The sequence below is a fragment of the Martes martes genome (genome assembly GCF_963455335.1).
Source record: "Martes martes genome assembly, chromosome: 6".
In the NCBI taxonomy this organism is placed as follows: domain Eukaryota; kingdom Metazoa; phylum Chordata; class Mammalia; order Carnivora; family Mustelidae; genus Martes; species Martes martes.
The window spans coordinates 50,449,777-50,477,629 of NC_137893.1; the positions used below are offsets into that span (position 1 = coordinate 50,449,777).

Sequence of the window (27,853 nt, forward strand, 5' to 3'; positions counted from 1 at the left end):
CATAGTTTTGCCTCTTCCAGAATCTCCAGAATGTCATACACACTTTGTAGCCTTTTCACACTGGCTTCTTTCACTTAGTAATATGTGTTTAACTTTTCATGGATTGGTAGCTAGTTTCCTTTTTAGTGCTGAATGGTATTGCATTGTCTGGAGGTACCACAGTTTGTTCATTCATTCATCTCCTGAAGGACATGTTGGTTGCTTCGAAGTTTTGGCAATTATGAATAAAGCTGCTATAAACATCCATCCACAGAAAGGAGATGTCAGATTATGGAAAGGTTACGTGAAATCATGTCTTAAGTCATCATCATTTTTAGTTCCTAGAGAAAATCACAAGAGAGACAACAGGAAATTTTGTACTTCATTTTAGGGTCAGAATCTCCTCCACTCCCTCAGTGTTCAGATTATTAAAGTTGGGGTACTGGCCATATGACCAGTGTTATATGATCCATTACATGAAATGTCCAGAGAAGAAGAGCAAATTCCCAAGTCTAAATGGTATGAGGAAAGTTTGGCATCAGAGTGTGGAGCAACCATCAGGATTTCAAGCTAACTTGGAGGTATTATTGGAGTACTACATCAGAAAAAAAATAGGATGTAGGACACTTACTGTGTCTTTAAGCTAACTTTATTGGTTGGCGCATGTTATGAATATGTGATAAGTGATAGACACGAGTTATAGGGACAGATGGGTCAGCTTTATGCATCAGTTTGGCTAGGCTATGGTGCCTAGTAGTTTGGTCAAATGTCAGTATGGATACTGTTTTGAAGGCATTAGGTAGATGTGATTAACATTTATTATAATCAGCAGACTTAAAGTAAAGTGTATTACCCTCAATAATGTGGGTGAACCTCATCTAGTCAGTTGAAGGCCTTAAGAACAAAAACTGAAGTTTCCCAGGGAAGTAATTCTGCCTCAAACTGTAATGCTAAGTCCTGCCTAAGTTTCCAACCTGCTGACTTGCCCTACAAATTTCAATTTGCCAGTCCCCACAATAGTATGAACCAATTTCATAAATCTATCACTCTTTATGTATATAGTATTTGGTTCTTTTTCTCTGCAGAATCCTGACTGATAATACTAAGTAAAGCCTTCAGTACAAATTTCTCTGATTTTCTTAGGTGTCTGAAGAAGGTGGAAACCTACAACCCACTTAATTTTTTTTATTATTTAAGTATATTTGATATACAACATTATATTAGTTTCAGGTGCACAGCATACTGACTGGACAGTTCTAAACATACACAATGTTCAGAATAAGTGTAATAATCATTTGTCACCATTCAGTGTTGTTACAGTATTATTGACTATGTTCCCTCTGCTGTATTTTTCATTTCTGTGACTGACTTATTTTATAACTGGAAGTTTTTACCCCTTAATTCCCTTCACCTATTTTGCTCATTGACAACCCCCTCACTACACTCCCATTCTGGTAACCACTAGTTCTTTGTGTATATGAGTCTGTTTCTGTTTGGTCTCTTTGTTTATTTTTTTAAATGATTTTCCATGTAAGTGGAACCACATGGCATTTATCTTTCTCTACTTGACTTATTTCACTTAGCATATTATCCTTAAGGTCCATTAATGATCTTGCAAGTGGCAAGATTTTATTCTTCTTTTTTTTTTTTTTAATTTATTTTTTTGTCAGAGAGAGTGAGCACAGGCAGACAGAGTGACAGGCAGAGGCAGAGGGAGAAGCAGGCTCCCCACCGAGCAAGGAACCCGATGTGGGACTCGATCCCAGGATGCCGGGATCAAAGACGCTGAGCCAAAGGCAGCCGCTTAACCAACTGAGCCACCCAGGTGTCCCAAGATTTTATTCTTTTTATAGCTGTGTAATATTCCATTGCACATATATATTATATATTCTTTATTCATTCATCTATCAATGGACACTTGGGTCAATTCCATATCTTGGCTATTGTAAATAATACAGCAATAAACATGGGATGCACAGATCTTTTCAAACTAATTTGTGTTTTCATTTTCTTTGGGTAAATACCTGGTAGTGAAGATACTGGATCATATGGTATTTCTAGTTTTAATTTTTTAAAGAACTTCCAAACTGTATTCCACAGTTGCTGCACTAGTTTACATTCTCATCAACAGTGCAGAAGACTCCTTTTTCTTCATATCCTCACCAGTACTTACTTTTTGTCTTTTGGATAATAGCTACTCTGACTGGTATAAAGTAATATTTCATTGTGGTTTTGATTTGGACTTCCCTGATGATTAGTGATGTTGAGAATCTTCTCATGTGACTGTTGGCCATCTGTAGGTCTTTTTTGGAAAAATGTCAATTTAGGTCCTCTGCCCATTTTTTAATTCAATTATTTGGTGGGTGGTTTTTGTTTGTTTTGTGGGGTTTCTTTTTTGGTGCTGACTTTGGTATAAATTCTTCATATATTTTGGATATTAACCCCTTATTGGATAAATCATTTGAAAATCATCTTCTCCCATTCAGTAGTTTGCCTTTTTGTTTTGTTGATGGTTTCCTTTTCTGTGTGCAAACCTTTTAATTTTGATATAGTCCCAATAGTTTATTTTTGCTTTTATTTCTTTCACCTGAGGAGACACAGTCATAAATATGTTACTAAAGCTGATATTCAGGAGATTATTCCCTATCTTTTCTTTTAGGAGTATTACAGTTTCAGGTCTCTCATTTAGGTCTTTAATCTATTTGAGTTTTTTATCTGTCTAGTTAAGAAAGTGGCCCTTTTATTCTTTTGCATGTAGCTATCCAATTTTCCCAACATCATATTTTGAAAACACTCTCTTTTCTCCATTGTACATTCTAGCTTATGAAACTAGAAATCAACCACCAGAAAAAGTCTGGAAAGATCACAAATACATGGAGGTGAAACAACATGCTATTAAACAATGAATGGGTAAACCAGGAAGTCAAAGAAGAAATCACAAAGTACATAGAAACAAATGAAAATGAAAACACAATGGTCCAAAACTTTTGGGATGCAATAAAACCTGTCCTAAGAGGGATGTATATAGCAACATAGATCTACCTCAAGAAGCAAGAAAAAAAATCTCAAATGAACAACCTAACCTTACACCTATAGGAGCTAGCAAAAGAAAAGAATGAAGTCCCAAACCAGCAGAACGAAAGAAACAATGAGGATTAGATTAGACAGAAATAAAATACATAGAAACTAAAAACAAAACAAACAAAAAAACCCCACACAGAATAGATCAATGAAACCAGAGCTGATTCTTTGAAAAAATTAATAAAATTGGTAAACCTCTCACCAGATTTATCAAAAAGAAGAGAAAGGACCCAAATAAATAAAATCACAAGTAAGAGAAGAGAAATAATAATCAACACCACAGAAATCAGTTATAATTACAAACATCTATAAGAGAATATTATGAAAAACTATATGCCAACAAATTGGACAACCTGGGATAAATGGATCCATTCCTAAAAACATATAAACTACTGAAACTGAAAAAAGAAGAAATAGAAAACCTGAACAGACCAATAACCAGCAAAAAAAAATTGAACAAGTAATCAAAAAACCCCTAACAAACAAAAGTCCAAGACCAGATGGATTCACAGGTGAATTCTACCAAACATTTAAAGAAGAGTTAGTACCTATTTCTCTCAAACTATTAAAAAAATTAGAAAAGGAAGGAAAACTTCCAAATTTATCCTATGAGGCCAGCATTACCCTGATACCAAAATCAGATAAAGACACCACTAAGAAAGAAAACTACAGGTTCATATCCCTAATGAACACAGATGCAAAAATAACTCAATAAACAACTAGCAAACCAAATCTAACAATACATGAAAAAATCATTCACCATAGTCAAGTGGGATTTATTTCTGGGCTGCAAGAGTGGTTTAGTATTGGTAAGCCAATCACGATACAACACATCAATAAAGGAAAGGATAAGAACTCTATGATCATTTCAACAGATGTAGAAAAAGTATTTGACAAAGTACAATGTCCGTTCTTTTTTTTTTTTTTTTTTTTTAAAGGAGGAAGCAGGCTCCCTGCTGAGCAGAGAGCCTGATGCGGGGCTCGATCCCAGGACGCTGGGATCATGACCTGAGACGAAGGTAGCGGCTTTAGCCCACTGAGCCACCCAGGCGCCCCACAATGTCCGTTCTTGATAAAAACTCTAAACAAATTAGGTTTAGAGGGAACATATCTCAATATAAAAAAAGGGCATAAATGAAAAACCCACAGGTAATATCATCCTCAATAAGGAAAAATGTGAGAGCTTTTCTTCTACAATCAGGAATATGACAAGGGTGTCCTCTCTCTCATCACTTCTATTCAACATCGTACTAGGGGGACCTAGGTGGCTCAGTCAGTTAAGCCTCTGACTCTTGGTTTCTGCTCAGGTCATGATCTCAGGGTTGTGGTATCAAGCCCTGTGTCAGTCTCCATGCTCAGCATGGAGTCTGCTTGGGATTCTGTCTCTCCCTCTCCTCCTGCCCCTACTTTCTATCTCTCCCTCTCTCTCAAATAAATAAATAAATCTAAAAAAAAATCATACTCGAAGTCCTAGCCACAGCATTCAGACACAAAAAGAAATAAAAGGCATCCAAATCAGCAAGGAAGAGGTAAAACTCTTTATTCTTGATGAGTGTGGCTAAAGGTTTGTTGATTTTATTTATTTTTCAAAGATCAGCTTTTAGTTTCATTGATGTTTCCTATGTTTTATTCTCTATTTCAGTGTTCTTGCTTTGGCCTTTTTATTCCTTTCCTTCTAAAGTTGAGCTTTGTTCTTTTCCTAGTTCCTTTGAGTATAAGTTTAGATTGTTTAAGATTTTTCTTGTTGCTTGAGGTGTATATGTGTTTTCATCTGGTTTAATGTGTCATTCAAAGACATTGTTTCCCATTGATTTTCTGTCTGGATGATCTATCCATTGATGTAAGTAGGTGTTAAAGTCCTCTACATTATTGTATCTATCAATTTCTCCCTTTATGTCTGTTAATAATTCATTTTTTGTACTTAGGTGCACATATGTTAAGTGCATAGATATTTACAGTTGTTATGTACTATTTTTGGAATGATCCATTTATCATTATATAATGCTCTTCTTCGTCTTTTGTTACAGTCTTTTTAAAAAGTCTATTTGTCTGATATAAGTATTGCTACCCAGGTTTTATTTTTTGTTTTGTTGTTGTTGTTTTGTTTTGTTTTACTTCCATTTGCATGGAATAATTTTGTCCACCCCTTTACTTTAAATCTGCCTGTATCTTTAGGTCTGAAGTGAGCCTTTTGCAGGCGGGCCATAGATGGGTCTTGTTTTTGTTTTTTTGTGTTTTAACCAATTTAGTCACCCTATTTCCTTTGATTGGAGCATTTAGAACATTTACCTTTAAAGTAATTATTGACTTAAGTGTGTTCTTATTGCCATTTTCTTCATTGATTTCTGTTTATGTTTGTAGTTCTCTGTTCTTCTCTACGTCTGTAGCTCTCTTCCCTTGTGATTGATAGCTCTTTTTAGTTATGTTTGGAGCTCTTTCACTTTAATTTTTTTTTAATCTATTATAGGCTATCTATTATGGTTGTGGTTATGGTTATGGTTACCCGTGAATTTCATATACAGGATCCTAAGTATAGAGCAGTCTATATGAAAGTGCTGGTTCCTTAAGTTCAAACCCTTTCTTTTTTTTTTTTTTTTTTAATTAAATTTTTTATTTATTTTCAGCGTAACAGTATTCATTGTTTTTTCACCACACCCAGTGCTCCATGCAATCTGTGCCCTCCCTAATACCCACCACCTGGTTCCCCCACCCTCCCACCCCCGCCCCTTCAAAACCCTCAGGTTGTTTTTCAGAGTCCATAGTCTCTCATGGTTCACCTCCCCTTCCAATTTCCCTCAACTCCCTTCTCCTCTCCATCTACCCTTGTCCTCTATATTATTTGTTATGCTCCACCAATAAGTGAAACCATATGATACTTGACTTTCTCTGTTTGACTTATTTCACTCAGCATAATCTCTTCTAGTCCCATCCATGTTGCTACAAAAGTTGGGTATTCGTCCTTTCTGATGGAGGCATAATACTCCATAGTGTATATGGACCACATCTTCCTTATCTATTCGTCTGCTGAAGGGCATCTTGGTTCTTTCCACAGTTTGGCGACCGTGGCCATTGCTGCTAAAAACATTGGGGTACAGATGGCCCTTCTTTTCACTACATCTGTATCTTTGGGGTACATACCCAGCAGTGCAATTGCAGGGTCATAGGGAAGATCTATTTTTAATTTCCTGAGGAATCTCCACACTGTTCTCCAAAGTGGCTGCACCAGTTTGCATTCCCACCAACAGTGTAAGAGGGTTCCCCTTTCTCCACATCCTCTCCAACACACGTTGTTTCCTGTCTTGCTAATTTTGGCCATTCTAACTGGTATAAGGTGGTATCTCAGTGTGGTTTTGATTTGAATCTCCCTGATGGCTAGTGATGATGCACATTTTTTCATGTGTCTGGTAGCCATTTGTATGTCTTCCTTGGAGAAGTGTCTGTTCATATCTTCTGCCCATTTTTTAATATGATTATCTGTATTATGTGTGTTGAGTTTGAGGAGTTCTTTATAGATCCTGGATATCAACCTTTTATCTGTACTGTCATTTGCAAATATCTTCTCCCATTCCATGGGTTGCCTCTTTGTTTTGATGACTGTTTCTTTTGCTATGCAGAAGCTTTTGATCTTGATGAAGTCCCAAAAGTTCATCTTTGCCTTTGTTTCCTTTGCCTTTGGAGACATATCTTGAAAGAAGTTGCTGTGGCTGATATCAAAGAGGTTACCCCCTATGTTCTCCTCGAGGATTCTGATGGATTCCTGTCTCACGTTGAGGTCTTTTATCCATTTCGAGTTTATCTTTGTGTACGGTGTAAGAGAATGGTCAAGTTTCATTCTTCTACATATAGTTCAAACCCTTTCTAAAAGTATTATACTTTGGGCATGGCTGGGTGGCTCAGTCAGTTAAGTGTCTGCCTTCAGCCTGGGTCATGATCACAGAATTCATCAATTCTTCTTTCCAGCCCATCTTTATGACCATTACTTTGAACTTTTTTTAAATTTAATTTTATTTTTTCAGTGTTCCAAGATTTGTTGTTTATGCACCACACCCAGTGTTCCATGCAGTCTCTGCCCTCCTTAAAACCCACCACCAGGCTCACCTAGCCCCCCCACCCTCCTCCCCTCCAAAACCAGTTTGCTTCTCAGAGTCCATAGTCTCTCATTCTTTGTCTCCTCCTCTGATTTCCCCCAATTCACTTTTCCTTTCCTTCTCCTAATGTCCTCCACGTTATTCCTTATGCTCCACAAGTAAGTGAAGCCATAGGATAATTGACTCTCTCTGCTTGACTTATTTCAGTCGGCATAATCTCCTCCAGTCTTGTCCATGTTGATACAAAAGTTGGGTATTCATCCTTTCTGATGGAGGCATAATACTCCGTAGTATATATGGACCACGTCTTCTTTATCCATTTGCTGTCGAAGGGCATCTTGGCTCTTTCCACAGTTTGGCGACTGTGGCCATTGCTGCTATGAACATTGGGGTACATATGGCCCTTCTTTTCACTACTTTGAACTTTTTATTAAGTAGCTTATTATTAAGTAAGCTTATCTGTTCTCTTTGTGGAGTTTTGTCTTTTTCTTTAGTTTGGAACATATTTCTCTGTGCTCTCATTTTGTCTGACTTTCTGTGTTTGTTTCTCTGAATTAGACAGAACAGCTACTTCTGCTAGTCTTGAAGGACTGGCTTTATGGGAATGTCCCTTACGTAGATTGCATTTGTCTGGTAGTTTTGGCCAGCTTGGAGTGCCAAGGTATTCTGCATCAGAGCCTTCCTGACAGGATGGCTGGTGCCAATGTCGGGCATGGGCTAGGACTTCCCCAGAGTGCTCCACACACAAGGCACTCTGACAGGAGGGCTGAGGCTGAAGTGGGCTCAGGCCATGGGGTTTTAGGGCATTCCTCACAGGGGACACCCTTGCAGGACAGCTGGAGCTGAAGTGGGTGCAGCCTGGGTGGGGGGCGTTTCAGGGAATTCTGCCCATAGGGCACATGGGTGGGACTGCTGGAGCTGAATCGGGCACAGGCAAGGTTGTCCTGGTGCACTCTGTGCAGGGGGCTTCCTGGCAGGATGGCAAGAGCTGAAGCCAGGCATATACCTGGTGGTTCCAGGACACTCCCTGCAGACAGTGCCCTAGCAGGACAGCTGGAGCTGAAGCAGGTACAGGTTGGGAGGTCCTGGAGTGCTTTAAAGAGGAGGTCTTCTGGTAAGTCATCTGGAGCTGTGGTGGGTCTGGGCCTGGTGTATCCTGCAGTGCTTTGAGACAGCTGGAGTGGTGGTAAACACTATCCAAGGGTGTCCTGGTGTGTGCTGCTGAACTGGGGCCACCTTGGTGGGAGGACTGGAGCACAGGCAGTTGGGTGGAGCCTTTCTGGGGGATGGCAGGTGTGGGGTAGGAGTCCAGGGCTTGGTGGGGCAACCCACTGGCCTGGGTGCCCATACCCGGCTCCCATCTATGCTTATCTGGGTGGAGGGTGAACATAAACAGTGGCACTTGTCAGCCCCTTCTAGGGCCATTTCTGTTTGTTTTTAAATCATAGCTTTTTTTTCTGTGCCCCAGGGCAGCTGGAGCTGGTGTCAGGCTGACTAGGGTGCCTGAACCCTGCTTCCTTCCATCTGTGCTGTCAAAGTGGAAAAGGAACATAAACAATGGCACTCACCAGCCCCTCTGACACTGGAGAACACTCAACAAGTCCCCCACCATTTTGCAGACACTCAAGGCCTGGTTCATTTAAATTCTAGTTGCCCTTTTAAACCCTAGCGTTATCTCTGTGCCTCAGGGTGGACCACTCTGCACCTGGTCCTTCAGTACTCTCCCTCCCCACTGCAGTTCACAACACCTGGGGGGGGGGGGTGTTCCTGTGGTCACTATGTCTCTATCTTTCCTGCACTTCTGTATGTATTCCCTCTACCCTTTGTTGTACAGAAGCTGTTTAGTTAGCCCTCAGTTCTTCTTCAGGAGCAATTACTCTATACGTATAAAGAACTGCCCATATGTATGTGTAGATTCAGTGTATCCATGAAGGAGGTGAGTTCAGGGTCTTCCTGTGTCGGATCTTGGACCCAGCCTCTCCCTACAAGCCACTTTTACTTTCCATTAACATGGAGCAGAGCCAGGTTCAGTCACTCTCTCTCTACTTCCCTTTCTTTATGTTTCCCCAAGGGGACCTGCTTGACCACTGAAAGATGAAAGCTCACACCTCATTGGCCAGGCTAGCCTCATGGCCTCACCCAACATCAAGGAGCCAGGTTTTGTTTTTGTTTTTTTAATCTTATGGAATAAATGACATGTATATATTGTAGCAGTCTTCTCTACTATTGAAATGTAAGTGATTGACATTGGAAAATTTATCCTAGGTGAGTGAAGTAGAAGATTGAAATTTATCCACAGATCCACTTGTTACATCAGAAATCCAGACAGATAAGATGCCAGAAATGATAAAGAAAATACTGACAAGATAGATGGAACATTTTTATCTCTCCCCATAAACTTTAGCTTTTGATTATAAGAAGTATTTCCCAAGTTTTTTCAAAGTAACCTATATATTCTGCAAAAGCCAGTTCTTGCATATCCAAAGCAAAATGTAATGGGAAAGTCTTAATTATCTAAATTGGGTGTCTGCAGTAACTCAAATCACCTTTCTGTTCTAATTTGCCTGAACATTTCTGGCCGTGGGTTGTTGTGGAGCAAAATGTAAATATGCCCAAATTAAATGAAGCATGGCATTTTAGGAGTGACTGTTTATTAGTTTATGAGTAGAAACTAGACCTAAAGTAATTTTGTTTCTTACATACCTGATTTTGAAGTAATATACCTACTGGTTAGGAAGATGAGATCTGAAGCTTAACTTCCTGGGTTCACATTATCTGTATGACCTTAGGTACTCAGTAACCTCCTCCTTTATCAATTTGCCCATCAAAAAATGGTGGTAATATTAACACTTACCTCATAGGGTCGTTGTAGGATAAAGCACATAGAAGACTATCTAGAACATGGTAAACACTTACAGTTATTATTAATCACTATCTGATACTTATCAATGTTTTTCATCAAACTATTGCTGCATCAGTTTTTGTAGATAGCAGTCAGTTATCAGTTTGATGGGAAACACCCCAGATCTAAGTTGGAGTTTTAGATCAACAAATTAGAGGTTACGTGTCGTTGGCAAGCTGCCATCTATGGTTTCCTTGCCCAGAAAGTGGACCAGATGCCTGCTATACTCAGTCATTGGGAAAATCAAGTGGGATTAGATGTACTGAATGAAAATCATAAAATCCTATACAGCTGTGATCTATACCTGCTATCTACTCATTTAATCAGTTATCTTCAAAATAGTTACGGTTGTACAACCAGGTTCTGCAGCTAGTTGTCTACAGCATGTGCAGAGGAAACATGTTAGAAATATATATCAGAATATCCAGCTATGCTTGAGTATATGAGAGCTCATCTCCCTTACTTATCAAGGAGAGGAAACTTACCTGTCCAACTAACTTAGTAGTGAAACTTAACTTTGTAAGTGTCACTTGATTTCTCCATAGTTCTTCCTCCATCTTCTCACTTCTGCATTTTTTTCTTCCATTGTTGGTTTACATGAGCTCCAGGAGCAAACTGTCTAATGTCCCTTCCTTGCTTCCATGGCTCATCAATCTCTCTCCCCTTCCCCTGCCTGGATGGTTTTGCTGTTCTTCCTTTCCTCTCCTGACCTATTCTACATCAGGGTAAAATAAGAGACAGTTTCCACAGACGATAATGAATATTGATCCTCCAGTTTAGTCCCAAACACCTACAGCAGCAGTAGATCGATTTAAAGAACATTCAGGTGTGAGAAAACCAAATCGTCATACTAAAAACAGCCAGCTGCGTTTTCAGCTGTTTGAATGCTGTCCTCTTTTGCAGACTTTTAAACTAAAATCGTATCATGGCTTTACTGCTTTGGGCTCCACATATTTGCCTCAAAAGAAGAGAATAATGTAAACATTTTAAAGTTATAGGGGCTTCATTATTAAAACACAATGGGAAAAAAAAGTATGCAGATAAACTGGAGCACTTTGGTATTCTCCTCTGCTTTCATTCAGTATCAAATTCACATAGGAATTTGATAGTTAAAAAAAATCTTGAAGTAGGGGCACCTGAGTGGCTTAGTGGGTTAAGCCTCTGCCTTTGGCTTAGGCCATGATCTCAGGGTCCTGGGATCGAGCCCTGCATGGGGGAGGAGGGGGGGTCTCTGCTTAGAAGGGAACCTGCTCCCCCCTCCCCGCCTGCCTCTCTGCCTACTTGTGATCTCTCTCTCTGTCATATAAATAAATAAAATCTTAAAAAAAATTTTGAAATATCCAGACTACTATTTGTAAGTTTTCTTGTTATTGTCTCACATGACCTAGCTAATTTCTTGAGGACATTTCTGCTAGGCCCCCATATCACAGTCTCCAAAAGACTTTTGTAGCTCTGATAGAGTTTCCAGTGTTTAAAAAAAATTAAACATCATGCAATTTAAAAATAAGGGGGGCTGGTCTTGGGTTTCAAAATATATGAAGTTATTGGACAACATCCAGAGACTGTATGCCATGAATATGTCTCTCTATTCCTCTGGTTAAATAGCTTTTCCTCCCACATTGTGCTGGGCATCTGATGGTCCCATTGATTAAGCTCGCTCATAGTTTCCCTATTGCTTACTGTTCTTTCCTGCACCATCTCTGCGCCTGTATAAAATATAAGCTGTCTTGAAGACACAGATCAAAGGTGAATTCCTCTATAAAGCCTTTTCTGATTCTCTAGTAGGAATTGATCTTTCCTTCCTTTGATTTTCTGAAAATTTTTAACCTATTTAGTGCAAATTGTCTTATACAAATGGAACTACTAAAGCAGAGTACAGAGTCTTTCAGGAGAGGGACTTGGTCTATCTTGTCATCCTCTATATTCCCTAATACAATGAATGGCTAACCCTCGTTGTTAGTAAACATGTGTAGGAATAACTTTAACCAAATACATTTATTGAGTAAAATGATAACTAGATGAAAGAGTTATACCACAGTTCTATTACAATGGATATGACGTCTCATTTCCAATGATGAAGATGGAATGAAAGTCCCAATGAGGTAGTACCAAGACGGACAAAAACTTGCTAAAGATGGGAAAGCAAACTAACTTTCATTGAGCACTATGTTAGCTCCCTGTGGCTTCCATAACAAATGACAACAAATTGGGTAACAAGAAACAAAACAGAAATGCATTCTTTTACCGTTCTAGACACCAGAAGTCCAAGATCAGTTTCACTGTGTTGGTATCAAGGTATCAGCAGGGCTGCACTCCTTTTGGAGGCTCCTGGGGAAAATGCATTCCTTCCTCCTTCAGCCTTTGGTGGCAGCTGATGTTCCCTGATTTATGGGCCACATCCCTCTAATCAGCCTCCATAGTCACACTGCCTTCTTCTCTTCTGTGTCAAAACATCTGCCTTGTTTTGTTTTGTTTTATTTTAATGACCACTAGAGCTAGTATTTTTCGGCCCATGCAGATAACCCAGAATAATTTTCCCATCTCAAGAATCGTAACTTGGGCTATAAAGATCTTTTTCCTTAAATATAACATTTACAGGTTCCAGGGATTAGAGCCTTAATATTCAGCCTACAATAAAGATCAACTAGACATGCTCCTCTGGTTGGTTTTACTCCCCTCCGCATAGTTTGTGGAGAAATTTAATTGCTGTTCTGATTTGACAGGTGAGACCACTGAAGTCCCAGACATTGGGTGACTTACCTGAAGTTACATGTAGTCAGTGGTTAGATAATTGATTCAAACCTAGATCTGTCTGGCTCCAACCTGATTTTGTTTTTTGGTTATATCCTAGAAGCTTTTTAAGTCCTAGACACACAGTAGATTCCTAATAAATGTCTGTTGATACAAAAGAAAACCTTTAGCGAGATTTTGAAGTTTGCTGCTTTATCATTTTGTCACCATTTCTAAAAGTTCATTGATTTTTAAAGCACTTGTATATATCAGATGTCTCTTCAGAAAGTGTTTTCAAATACGAGTGCAGTGTTGTCTCCAAATGGATCATCACTGAGAATTAGAAGCAGTTTTGTCAAGGTAATTCAACATAAGGGATGTCAAGATTTCATGTAGCAAATAAAAAAAAAGAATCGAAATTTGAGAGGGTGAAAATACGTACCAAAGTTGTTAGTCTACAAAGCCTGAAAACACACAGCTGCAATACGATCCAGGATGATTGGGAATCAGCTAGATTATCGCTGTGAAGTAATGACATTTCTGAACGTAAGGTTAAAACTTAAACAATGTTACATATTTGCCCTGATTTCCCCTAAGTCCTAGATCCTTGTAAAACTGTATTACTGGGCTCTGATAATACAGTATATGTTTTCTAGGGAACATTTTAAAAACTTCATTTGGTGAAGTGATTTTTAAAACTTCAGGAAGCTCCAATGGTCACTTCCACTCCACTAGTTTATGCTACTTAATGTAAAAACACCAGTTTTCTTGGCCCATAAATGCAGGTATTGTCTGTTGCTGATGTAACAAGTTACCACAGATTCAGCACAGACTTACCATGAGAGCTGCTTATTATGTTACAGTTCTGTAAATCAGAAGCCTACGCACATTGTTCATCTCATTCTCTACTTCTGGTTTCAGAGAGCCAAATTCTTGGCAGGACTGCATTGCTTTCTAGAGACTTTGGATTTTAATTTACTTCCAAGCTAGTTCAGGATGCGCCAGAATTCAGTTTTCTGTGGCCCTCAAACTGATGTTCCCGCTTCTTTGCTCACTGCTGACTAGGAGTCACCCATGTCTTCTAGAAGCTGCCTGCATTTCTTGGGTTGTAGCCCCCTTCCTCCATATTCAAAGACAGCAATTGTGGATTGAGTTCTTCTCATGCTTTGACTATCTCTGACATCCCTTTTGGTCTCATTTCTCCTCTGCTGTCTTCCACCACATATTTTGACTGACTTTTCTATTTTCCTCTTCTAATTTTAAGGGTCCGTGTGATTATATTAAGTCTACCAGGATAAACTCTCTTTCTTAAGGTCAGTTGGTTCATAATCTGAATTTAATCTGCAAAGTCCCTTTACAGAAATAACTAGAGTAGTATTTGATTGAATAACCAGCTACAGGAATCTTTGGAGAACAATTTTCTTTTTAAGATTTTATTTATTTAGGGGCACCTCTGTGGCTCAGTGGGTTAAAGCCTCTGCCTTCGGTACAGGTCATGATCCCAGGGTCCTGGGATCGAGCCCCACATCGGCCTCTCTGCTCGGCAGGGAGCCTGCTTCCTCCTCTCTCTCTGCCTGCCTCTCTGCCTACTTGTGATCTCTGTCTGTCAAATAAATGAATAAATAAAATCTTTAAAAAAAAAGATTTTATTTATTTATTTGAGAGAGAGAGACAGAAAGGGAGAGAGAGAGAAGTGGGGGTGGGGAGAGGGAGAAGCAGGCTCCCTGCTGAGCAGAGAGCCTAATTCGAGCCTCCATCCCAGGACTCTGGGATCATGACTTGAGCAGAAGGCAGATGCTTAACTGACTGAGCCACCCAGGTGCCCCTGGAGAACATTTTTAGAATTATTCCTAAAGCAAGGTTTAGAGTCTCAACTAAAGTGTACTTTTATTCTTAATTCTCAGTTTCTAGCTTTCAAAGATCAGATTACTCAGTAAGGAATTAACAGTACCAGAAACATGGAATTAACTGCCTGTTTTCCTGAATAGAGCTGAAGGATAAAACATTTGAAGGTTCAGACACACTTATGCAGCCACATTTCCATTTCATATGTGACTACTACTAGATGGGAAGCAAAGATTAGACTCAGTTTTTTTTTTTTTTAAATCACTTATTGTCAAAAGCTTGTATGTCTAATGCACTAGAGATAATAAACATGCACTATGTTCAAATGGAAAAAAAAGTACTTACCAAAATCTTTAAGATAAAGATTGACAGAACCAGGTGCTTACTGACAAAAGATAGTAAAATACTTTTCTCTAAGAGATAGGTCACCTCAGCATTATCAAGTGTCTTAACTTGGAGACGAGTCTTCTATTCCTTTCAGTTGCTGATTTGGAGGCATTCTAGGTGGTGATAAGGGAGCCTTCTCCAAGAGCCAATTAGACATTGAAAGATAACTCTTGACGTGATGATTTAATTATTTCATTTACTAACATAGAAAAACATAATACCACTCAAGAACCTGATTATATTACCCCATCTTAGTTTCTTGAAGCGGATGTTCTTATAAACAGAGTAAGAGTGCAAGTGATGTGGGAACAAAGCTTTTTAAGAGCAGGTGATTTTCCTCTCCACTTAATTTCCCCTTCAGCTGGCTGGACACTGAGTTTCAGATAGCAAGGAGGTGTGAGGGGATGAGTGAGCCACAAGAGGGAGGAGGAGAAGACCTCCTATCAACCAGGAACACCTGCACTGGTTGGTTAGGTGAGTTAGAAATACGTTCTATTGTGTTTAGGTCTTTATACCCTTTGGATCTGTTCTTTCCAGCAGCTGATATTATCCACACTAATACCTCTTGCATTTGTCTTCCTCTGGAATTCATAGCATCAACTTCATGTGGCAAGTTCTCTACTCTCTGACACTTTAGATTGCATAAATCCTCATCACTCTCAAACTGTTTTCAAGGATATTGTTTATGTTATAAAGAGCAAGAGTATATTTTGGAACTCAGAGCTGAGAATTTGAAACAAATACTGAAATACTTTGTGCATTATTTCACCTGGAGCAAAACATGTTAACCTTGTTTTGTTTTGCTTTGTAGTTTTAATAAATGGAAGGGCTACAGAGCAAAGAACAAAATTAAGAGTAGTAAAAAAAAAAAATACATGGACAAGAATTATTATTTTGTACAAGTTTAACTCAATAGAATTCTCACATGAAATTAAATTCAAGATGAAGGGAAGGAAAACACAGAACTCCTTTTAGGTGGAGAGGGTCTATATTTAGAGATTTATTATAATGCAGAGTTGAAACATGCTCACATTTGCCATGTGGTCCTTCTGGAAAGTGAAGGTAATTTTTTGGGTCCCAATAAAGCAGAGCCGTGAGTGCTAGTACCTAAAGTCATGGGTCCATGATGATTTTATGACTAATTCAACTGGATAATTCTTTCTTACAAATTTCTCATTTGAACAAAAGATGTGGGCAATAACAAGAGAAAATCTGAAGCTGAGCCACATATGACAGAGTTATCAAATGTAAATAACAGAATTGGGCTGACACCTGTGAAGAAAAACAGGGCCAACAGGATAAATCATTGTTAGTAATAATTATATCAACGTTCATATTGCTACTACTTACAGCATCTTTTACATCTGTAATTTCTCAGCAAGCATAGATGTGATTATTACATATGATAAATGTATCAGAAAGCAAGCTAAGAGAGGTTTCCAACAAACAAGCCAATGTCATATAGCTTCTTTGCTCAAGCTTCAGAATTAGGAATTGTATCCAAGTTCTAACATTATTTTAAAAAATATCTTGATTAGGAATCTCTGATTCACCATAATAACCATCAACAAAGATAACTGATAAACTACTGTGTCCCAGTAATTTTAGGATGCTTTTCATTGTGCCCATTTCCATTAGTGTTTTTACTAATTCTTGTCAACATCCCTGGCCTCAAATAAAAAAGATAACACTACTGTGGCTGTGTTTTTTTGAAAATAGTTTACCCCAAAGATACAGATGTAGTGAAAAGAAGGGCCATCTGTACCCCAATGTTTTTAGCAGCAATGGCCACGGTCGCCAAACTGTGGAAAGAACCAAGATGCCCTTCAACGGATGAATGGATAAGGAAGATGTGGTCCATATACACTATGGAGTATTATGCCTCCATCAGAAAGGACGAATACCCAACTTTTGTAGCAACATGGACAGGACTGGAAGAGATTATGCTGAGTGAAATAAGTCAAACAGAGAAAGTCAAGTATCATATGGTTTCACTTATTGGTGGAGCATAACAAATAATATAGAGGACAAGGGTAGATGGAGAGGAGAAGGGAGTTGAGGGAAAGTGGAAGGGGAGGTGAACCATGAGAGACTATGGACTCTGAAAAACAACCTGAGGGTTTTGAAGGGGCGGGGTGGGAGGGTGGGGGAACCAGGTGGTGGGTATTAGGGAGGGCACAGATTGCATGGAGCACTGGGTGTGGTGAAAAAACAATGAATACTGTTACGCTGAAAATAAATAAAAAATTTAATTAAAAAAAAAAAAGAAAATAGTTAACTCCTCTGAAAAATGACAGATTCCTATTTTAAAAACAGAACCATTTGGACATAAACAAAATTACATTCTAGAATAAATGTAAAGAATCAGTGTTTCAAACTTTTTCATTTAATAACTGCAATATCCAGATTAAATGCTTTTCCTGACTTAAAGGTTTTTTTTTAAGTCAGTTAATATACTATTTCTAGTCACTAGAAATTGTATATTATTTAAAGAGTAAGGATTTTAAGAAAAATATTTAAAGAGTAAGGATTTTAAGAAAAATATTTTACAAAGAAAACAGAGCAAATATAATTTGTAACCATAGTCACTCCTTAATCTAAATTTAGTCTTTTGTAAATGATATTTACACTTACCATTATTTACAAAATCATGTAATTGATTATTTTTAGAAGACAATGAACGTTTCTGTAAATGGAGGCAAATTGTATTATGTTCACACAACACTGGGTTACAGTTAACTGCAAGGAGACTGATGAAGGTGGTGGGAACTTAGATTCAAATAATTAATCAGAATGTTCATTAGGAAAACAGTCTTAAGAATTTGATTACTAAATCACATAATTTTAATACTATTTATTCAAGTCACATAACAATAACTTATTGTTGTACAAGAAACAATAGTGATATGTTGCAGGTATAGAAGATATGTTGGAGAAACAAGGTGTAAGTCTCCGTTCTCATACTGCTTACTTTCTGATAAAGACAAACAGGTGGGGTGTCTGGGTGGCTCAGTAGGTTAAGCATCTGCCTTCCACTCAGGTCATGATCCCAGGATCCTGGGATTGAGCCTTACTTCGGTTTCCTTGCTCAGCGGGAAGCCCGCTTCTTTCTCCCTCTGCCTCTGCACCTCCCCACTCATGCTCTCTCTTGCTCGCTCTGTCTTGAATAAATAAATAATAAATAAGACAAACAGAAAAGGAAGCAAGAAAATAGAGAAAGGAAGGAGGGACAAAGAATTAAAAGTGACTATCAAATGTTGACTGAATTAATTGAAAAATAATAAAAAATAAATGTACAAGTGAATACTAATGAAAATATTCTCAGTAGATTAGTCAGGCTTTAATCAAGGAAACAGAGCCACTATGAGTATTATGCACTCAGGAATTTATCAGAATGAGACATTAGTATGTATCTACAAAGGGGAGCTGGAAGATTGTAAGTCATTATAAGTCACTAAGTCAGTGGTCAAAAAGGAGAGAAAAATTCAGAGTGAGGATACACTGGGACCCCCGAGGCCCCTCCACTAACTGTCTTTCTCTGCCTCCTACTATGGTGAGTTTGATGACTTTAGGGAGTTGATGGCTGCTGATTCATTGGTCCAAATCTTACGCAAATTTCTATTGTGACCAATGCCACGCTGGAACTATACAGGGAAGATGATTCTGGGAACCATAGTTCCAGATTAGCCAACATTCCCATTGGGATTTTTCGAGTGTACATAATTTCACTTTTATCTGTGCTATGTGGTATCTATATTTCCTATTTATCATGTGTTACTTCTAAATAAAGTCATAAGCAAAATAATTACTTTTGGAAATGATGTTAAAATCAAAGTAAATACAGAGCTATAAAGTTATAAAAGCCTCTTTGAGTCTCCTCTTGGTAATTTTGCATGTTGCTCTGTGTATTCATCTAGTGCTTTGCACTTGGCAAATATCATTTCAAATTCTCATGAAATCTTCATAGATAGTTGCAATTTGCCAGAGCATTTCTCTCCTGCTTTTCTGAAAGAAAGAAAGAAAGAAAGAAAATTAAGTGGAATGAGGCGGAAATGTATGTAAATGTCCGTGTTGAGGTGAAGCCCCATAAGATGCTAGCCTGATGACCAATCTACTTACTGGTCTATGTGGTGAAAACAGTTTTCTCTGCTGCAGAAAGTCAGAATAGATATCAAGGGGTGACATCAGTTGATCTGTAAGTGTATTATTTACTCTTTCCTTAAATGCATGAAATAGATCTATACAATTCAGATCATTTTTCTAGAGAAGTTGAGGACTGACAACCACATCCAAAATCAGTTTAAACTGAGTGGGCTTGCACATGATTTAATAAGTGCAATTTTGGATGTTTCAGTATGAATTACCTTTATTTTAGCAATTTTCTGGAGCCCAACTATGCCATTTATATTATTTCATCCTCTGGTAATCAGTAGCCATCCAAAGTCAACTAGTTTGATTTTTTTTAACATGACTGATCTATTGTATTTAGATAGTACTTATAATGAAAACAAAGCAATTTAAATTGGAATGTATTTGATTTTGAAGACAAACCCTTAAAGCTGATGTACAGTTAAAATAAATAGAAATTATTATATTTCCAAATCTAACATCATCAAAATCCTGTAAGATGATATAATCAATGGAACACTTTAAATTGACAGTTGCTCTAAAATTGAAATGGAGAAATACAGTGTTTTCTTCTAAAGAATTACTACTTTAAGGTCAGACTGTTTTTTTCCTCTACATCTATCAAGTAGATTTAGAGTGTGTATTAAAATGAAAGTAACCTATATATATCAAGTTTAGAGATGGGTGGGAAAATGGCTCAAGAGGATGTAAATTGCATATCAAAGTCAATAATTTTACTAAAATGTGAAGCTTCAAGTAAAAAAGTACTTTAGCAAACTTATTAGTTAGGTGCTTACTGCTTTATTCTTTGGTTAACAGCTGGAAACCATTATTCCTTTTGTTAGTAATAAAAAAACAATGTCTGTACAAGTTGTTGGCAGTGACCCTCCCTGGAGTAAAAATAATCTACACAGCGGTTGTCTTTGAGTAAAATACTAAGAAAATGAGTATTTGGAAAAGTGGAATATGGAAATGATCACACCAGAGAGAAGAAAGTTGACAATAACCAAAGTTTGATCTGCTGGGTTTTTTTGTTTTGTTCCTGTTTTTTGTTGTTGTTGTTGTTTTGCTTTGTTTTTTGTTTTGCTTTGTTTTGTTTTTATTAACATATAATGTATTATTTGCCCAAGAGGTACAGGTCTGTGAATCATCAGCCTTACATATTTCACAGCACTCACCATAGCATATCCCCTCCCCAGTGTCCATAACCCAACCACCCTATCCCTCCCTTCCTACCTCCAGCAACCTTCAGTTTGTTTCCTGAGATTAAGAGTCTCTTATGGTTTGTCTCCCTCCCACTCCCATCTTGTTTCATTTTTTCCTTCCCTTCCCCCCACACCCCCCCTCCCTGCCTCTCAAATTCCTCATATTGGAGAGATCTGCTGTTTTTATAGGGAGCATTCGGTCTAACAATTATAGTTCCGTATTCCATAGTGACAGTGACAATGAAGACGTCTTCATTAATACCAAAGAACACAAAGCTGGATTAATATATTAAACAAGTTTCAAAAACTGCATTAGGTTTAGTTTCTTCATCCATAAATATGGATTAATTCTTACTTACTTCTAAGAATTGTGAAAATTAAATGAAATAATCCATGAGAAAATATCGAACATCTATTGATACTTGGTGTGTGTACCCTAAATGATTATTTTCTTCCCTTTTTTCTTGAGGTTTACTGATTATAGCACAATTTACAAAGTTAACTTACTTGCTTAAGAGGATACACTCCAGTATGTAAAGAACCAGTAGGAATTCTGAGAACAAATATCAGATGGCCTTACATGCAACCCATTTTCATTTCTAATATACCTACTTTTTCCTTCCTAAAGCAGGAAAGATTACTGTCACAGGATTAAAAAAAAAAAAAAAAAGTCACTACTCTCTAAGACCTGTATAAGACCTGTATTTCCTAACTCCCAATGTAGGCTACCACTTAAAATTATTTGACAAAACTGGGAACTATAATCCATTTATCCTGATGTGATTTCTGTGTCTCTCATCACCTTTTCTATTCACTGACCAAGATGGCCTTAACATTCCCCTCAGCTTGACTAAATTTTGGGCAGGTCTCTTCCTGACTATAGGCCTTTAACCTCCCTTTTCTTAGAGTGGTTACTTTAAATGCTCATAATTGCAAATTCTTTCTCTACACTTTTGAAATGTAGATAAATCCTCTCCCAGCCTCTAACCGGTTTTACAACCCAGGAATGTCTTTTTCAAGGACCTGGGAGTCATCTCTGAAGTGTAACTATCAAGAAAGATAGTACCCCTGTCTCCCATTGGAGAATAGAAGCCTAACTTGCTAAGTGCCTATTAGCAAATGCAGGTGGCTTAATCACAAAGATTTTCAAACTCAGGATTGATTCAGTGTACTGGGCACATTCCACTGACCAACCTCCAGTACTTTTTCACTAGCTTATCCCAGCATTTACTATCCCTCTCACCTTTTTTTTTTTTTTTTTTAAGATTTTTAAAATTTATTCGTTACAGAGAGTGAGAGATGAGTGGGGGGAAGGTGCACAAGGAGAAGGAAAATCAGACTCCAGGCTGAGCAGGGAGCCCCATGCGGGGCTTGATGCCAGGACTGACCTGAGCCAAAGGCAGACACTGAACCAGCTGAGCCACCCAGGAGACCCTCCCTCCAACCTTTTGATTCAGGGGAGTAGAGTTCAGTCTCTCTCCCCTGTAGCAAGTCAAAGGGTCTTCATTTGCCTGCTTAACTCTGGTGCAAGTTTTCTTTGATAGTTCCCTTCTTACCGAGTAAGTTCTATAGCTCATAATTAAAATAACACCCTTGCCACTATTGTCAACTCATTTTCCCCTCTTTTGCTCAAACCCCAAATCCATATAATCAGCCCCTTCAGTTCTTTGTTTGGAGAAAAACACACATCCAGCTGACTCACTTCACCCTGATGCTGTTGACCTCAAGTTCTAGAACACAAAAAACAACCTCAAGGAATACTGATTTATAAAGTCCCAATTTTGTTAAGGTACAATAAAGAATGTATCTTTCCACTTACCAGAAAGCATGTTAACAAGGCATGTTAACCTCTATTTCCTCCATGGACAATCTTCTATAGAGAACTGTGATGCTGAGACGTTCCTCCTCTCCCAAGACCAGAGTTGGTTCTCTCCCCTCGGTGCATTCTGGGAACTCGGGGAAGCCCCCTGCTGCTGTAGCCTGAGGGAAGCAAGAAGAGTTGGAGAGGCCCCCGCCCACCCATTCACCTATACTCTTATACCCCTTTCACCATAGAGCCAGCTTCTTCAAAGTGGTACAATTAAAGGGACTACATCTTCATTAAATTTTGTGAAGACAGTAAAGATATTAATGTAAATTTAAAAAAATCCAACCTTACATTCAGTTGTTTTAGAGGAATTGATAGCTTTAAACATTTACATTAAATTGATCTTTTTCACTGGATTGGTCCAAATGATTCCAAGCATAAAAGAATAGATCAATTTTACATTGTTTACAAAAGGCGAATCTGGTCAGTCATAGCCAAGGTTAACAAAAGAAAAGGCAAAACTTAATTGGTTTATTATGGACTTCAACATTGGAAAGACTGGGAAGATGATTCAGATGAAGACACATGGAATTTTTATCACTTTTCTGAGATGAAGAACAACATGGGTGGTGATTAGGATGTAGATTTATCAGTAGCCGGAGCAGGTGATGATTCACAAGACAGTGATGATACCAGCTCTGGAGTAAGGAATGTTGTCATTTCCAGATTTTGAGAATGAAAAATCACTTCTCTGCAAGATTTCATAATTGAGAGAATTCCTGAGTCGTAGCTCTAAAAGCAGGTGCTGTATTTGCCTCTGTTAACCCATTTTTCAACCTATCTTTTTTAAAAGCCTTCACCAAGGGTTGCTCTCTATCATTGAATGGGGCAATTCTAAGTCAGCTAAGACAGTAACTTTATGCATGAACTTTCCCTGGACTTCCATGATACTGTTGAAGTCCTAGGCAATTGATAACAGCCATTGTTATAAATAAAAGCATTTCATGTCAGTCTTCTTTACTTCATAATACAGATACTGACATGACAGGAAGCTCTTGGCTTAGAAGAAAGATAACTAAATTCTGGGTTTTAGAACATGGACTCAAAATGACTAATGAAACAAATTGTTTGATACCTTAAACTGGTAACTTGTGCCTTTGGTATATCCTCCAGAATTATTAATGTTTTATTTTTCAAAAAATTTACTTCATGTTATTGTAAGTAATCACTTGTCAGTGTTTCAGATGTATCTTAGCTAAAATTAGTGAATGTCCTAACATCAGTGTGAAAACTAATGTATATTAGCTAAAACTAGTGAATGTCCTAATATCAGTGGTTTTGAGGCCTGTGCATTTGGTATTGTTTGACCCTGAATCTTTTATATCTCTTAGCATGGAGGACAAAGAAAGGCTGTATGTTATTGTTTGAGAGTCTGTACATCTAGACCAATTTTGCATTTGGCAAATGAGTGAAAAAAAATGTTGATACACTATTGCACCTTTTAATTTCTTTTTTAAATTCAGCTTGTCCCAGGCTGAAAGCCTCAATGTTCACAATGGTGTTGTTTTTTTTTTTTTTTTCAATTGTTTACATTCTTTCTAATATACTGTTGGAAGACCAAAAAAAAAAAAAAAAAAAGAATAGAAGAAATGAAAAGAACCATGATGCTAAATTCTTGCACTTAAACTCCTATAATTGTTACCAGATTAATTACTTTCCAGATTAAGTCCAAAATCCTTATGCAATTACTATTAAATATCTCATCTCAAAATCAACTTAATTTTCTATAATTCAGCTTAATTTCTCTCTCTATTTTATCACTGTGGGTGAAACATCTCAGTTCTTCAAGGGTCATCACCACTCCCCATACTCACCTCCCAGGGCTGTGTCACAGTACTAGAGTCTTATGTAGTGTCAAGGCAAGAGTTGAGAGAAGGAGGACAATGTACTCCTTGACTTTGTTGCAGTAGTTTGACAATGAAATATAGATCATCCAGTTGGTTGGGTTACTCCAGGTCCAGTGACTTGAACTATTCTGTGCAAGATGGACCACAGAATATATTGGAGAAAAAAAAAAAAAGAATATATTGGAGAAATTGTCCAGGGCTCCAACTTCCTAGACACACCACAGAGCTTTCTGTGGTGACTTGCTAGATCCCCTGAGATCTGCCAGACCCATCAACACCTCTCTCTTTTTTTCTCTCTTCATGTTTTTCTCACTTTACCCCTTCCTCCCTCTCTCTATCTCTATGTATCTCTCTACCTTCTGTTCTCTCTATAGTTCAGGGGATATCTTTTTATTTTGGGGGGGTCATAGATGGGAACCTTCTGTCCCCCTTGGCTTCCTTCAATAACCATTGTTTATATGAGGAATTCTCTCCCTAGTTGATGCTTATAGGTTCTGGAAATAAAAATTATTATAAGGACTTACAGGTCTTGTCCTGTTTTTCTCTCTACCATATCCCACTTACAAAACAATGAGCACAGAACCCGCTAGTTTCCTGAATGGAGAGGCAGGTAAAGGTGGAAAAATTATGCCTTAATATCAATACTACAAGATTTGTAATTGTACTTTCACTGCATCTCCTCACTCGTATGCATTTTCCTTACATTTTTATAACATCAGATGGTTCATAGCTTCTTGAATGAATTTGCTCATTTGTATTTCCTAATCTTTGAATAGCTGTGTTCGTCCTGTGTCTGCTTAGAATGACTCTTCATGTGTAAACAGAAATGAGTGCAATATGATGCAAGAGAAGGAGATAAAGATGCCTCTGCCTCTATATGTAGGTGTATCACCCTTCTCCCAGAGGGTGGAAGCTATTTGGCCATGAACCAATTAAGAAGTCAGTGTAAAGCTCTGCATTAAATGGTAGTAATGTTAATAATTTTTACCAGATAAAAACAAACCTATGTATCTATATACATATATCTTTATATATTCACATGTATGTATATGTTTATATATAAGCATACCAAACATATATGTATTTTTAGAAGTGGGAACATCTTGTTTAACGTTTGCAAGGATCTCTTGACCATTTTGTAAACCCTGTAACATACATGAATACTACTTAGAAGACTTCTACTTAACATATATTTACCTCAAACATTTTATATATATGAGCTGCCATCTTGGTGTTCTGTCACCAACCTTTTAGACATGTTACAACTCATTACTCCCCAACTTAAATTAAATACTTGATGAGTTTTGAGAGACTGATTATTCACTTGATAGTAATTGTGACCACATCAGTATTACCAACAGAGCCTCCACAAATCATTTCTTCCTGTGACTTACCTTTGAAGATGGATAAATACATGTTTTGTGAAGATGATGATTACTTTCAATATCATACAGTGACATTTTCTGATCTTGCTCCTAAATTCTGAGGATGGAGTTAAACCCTTTTGGGAAAGAGTATTTTGGTTTTTTTTTTAATTTATTTTTTTTTAAGATTTTATTTATTTATTTGACAGACAGAGACCACAAGTAGACAGAGAGGCAGAGAGAGAGGAGGAAGCAGGCTCCCCGCTGAGCAGAGAGCCTGATGCGGGGCTCGATCCCAGGACCCTGGGATCATGACCTGAGCCGAAGGCAGAGGCTTTAACCCACTGAGCCACCCAGGCGACCCAAGAGTTTTTAATAGTAAGAAGTTAGATGGACACCTGGGTGGCTCAGTTGGTTTGGCTCAGGTCATGATCCAAGAGTCCTGGGATCAAGCCCTGTGTAGTGTAGGGCTCCCTGCTCAGTGGGGAGTCTTCTTCTCCCTTTCTCTTTGTCCCTCCCTCAATCATGCTCTCTCTCTCAAATAAATAAATAAATAAATAAATAAATAAATAAATAAAATCTTTAAAATTATAAAAACTTTGAGGTATATCCATCTACAGTGTGTATCTTTATATAACTTTTATTTTCATGGTTATCAACTATAGGTAGAACCTAGAGATTCTTCTAGGTTTATTGGTCTACTTCTGTGACTTGGTTCATGGCATCTATTCTAAATCTCTTTAAGGTTATTAGTGATGTTATGTTGCTGAATTGTATGAACATCTTCTGGTTCTTTTTTTTTTATTTTTTAAGATTTTATTTATTTATTTGACAGACAGAGATCACAAGTAGGCAGAGAGGCAGCCAGAGAGAGAGGAGAAAGCAGGCTCTCCACGGAGCAGAGAGCCCGATGCGGGGCTCGATCCCAGGACCCTGGGATCATGACCTGAGCTGAAGGCAGAGGCTTTAACCCACTGAGCCACCCAGGCACCCCCATCTTCTGGTTCTTATTTTGACCTGGCATCACTGCCAGGCTATTTTGCCCTAGGATGACCATTATCTCTCAGAGAAGCATCTCTTTCAGTAATCAGACACTGACAAGTTAACCTTTATCTATCAAGGATTCAATCAAGATTCCTTGTAATGAAAGACATTTTTCTTTATTTTTAAAGTTTTTAATGCCAGTATAGTTAATATCAAGTGTTAAATTAATATTAGTTGGAAAATACAGTGATAATTCAATAATTCCATACATCACCTGGTGTTCATAAGAAGTGCTCTCCTTAATCCCCACCCCCTATTTCACCCATCCCCTCCTTACCTCCCCTCTGGTGACCATCAATTTCTTCTCTATAACTAAGACTCTGTTTCTTGGTTTGTCTCTCTCTCTTTTTGTTCCTTTGGTTGTTTGTTTCATTTCTTAAATTTCCCATATGAGTAAAATCATACAACCTTTGTCTGAAAGACATTTTTCTTGATCAGGGTTCTACTCATACAGCCTTAAATTTGCCATTCCCCACCTCTTACTCTTTAATTCCAACCACACCAGTTTCCTCATGTCTTGAGTTTTTACAAATGCTACTCCTCTCTGTAATGCCCTTTCCACATCCTTCACATCTAACACACAGCACAGGGATCTTGAAAGCCATCTCTATGCACCCACAGTTATTCTCCTTCCCTTGTCTGGGTCTCTGTCTTTTCATCTCCAAGAACTTCCTCTGTGACAGCAAATTTTAAAAAAATTTTTTGAAGATTTTATTTGTTTTATACAGAGAGAGAGAGAGCGAGAGAGAGTGCACACAATCAGAAGGAGTGGGGGAGGGAGAAGCAGGCTCCCTGCTCAGCAGGGAGCCCCATATTGGGCTCTGTCCTAGGATCCTGAGATCATGACCTGAGTCAAGGCAGACAACTGACTGAGCACTGAAGCACCTCTAAATTGTTTTATTATCTATTTACTGGTTTTTCCATAAGATAGTAAGTTCTTTTGTATGGTTTAGGCACTTGCAAAGAATACCCATTCAATAAATGATAAATAGATTAATAGATAACAGATAAATAGATTAAAGAATGAATCTCCATTGTTCCCTTTTCCTTTTTCCCTTTTTCCCATGTAAATATTTTGAAACTTTAAAAGTGAAATTATTTTGAAAAAATCAGGATCTCATAACCATGATATGCTGATACTTCTGAGTACAGCAATACAAACATTTATGCTCTCAGTTTCAAAACTGTTAAATATTGTTGACATTAAAACAAAACTGCTTTCCTAAGTATGTTAGAAAATGAATATGTTGACTAAAACAAAAATCAGAACTTTTGGGACTGTATAATGTTTAAAAATTTAAAAATAAAATGCACGATATAAATTTTTATTTTTCTAAAATTTTCTAATTAAAAAAATCTTGCTAGTATTTTACATTCACTGCAGAG

The 27,853-nt window shown here is 37.8% G+C and overlaps 1 pseudogene across 1 annotated transcript; it reads left to right on the top strand.

Moving 5' to 3' along the window:
* The first annotated feature begins 8,126 nt into the window (after positions 1-8,126).
* On the top strand, positions 8,127-22,885 carry LOC308344308 (prostaglandin E synthase 3-like; annotated as a pseudogene). Its single transcript has 2 exons — positions 8,127-8,262; positions 22,401-22,885. The product of its transcript is annotated as a prostaglandin E synthase 3-like (transcript).
* Positions 22,886-27,853: the final 4,968 nt, after the last annotated feature.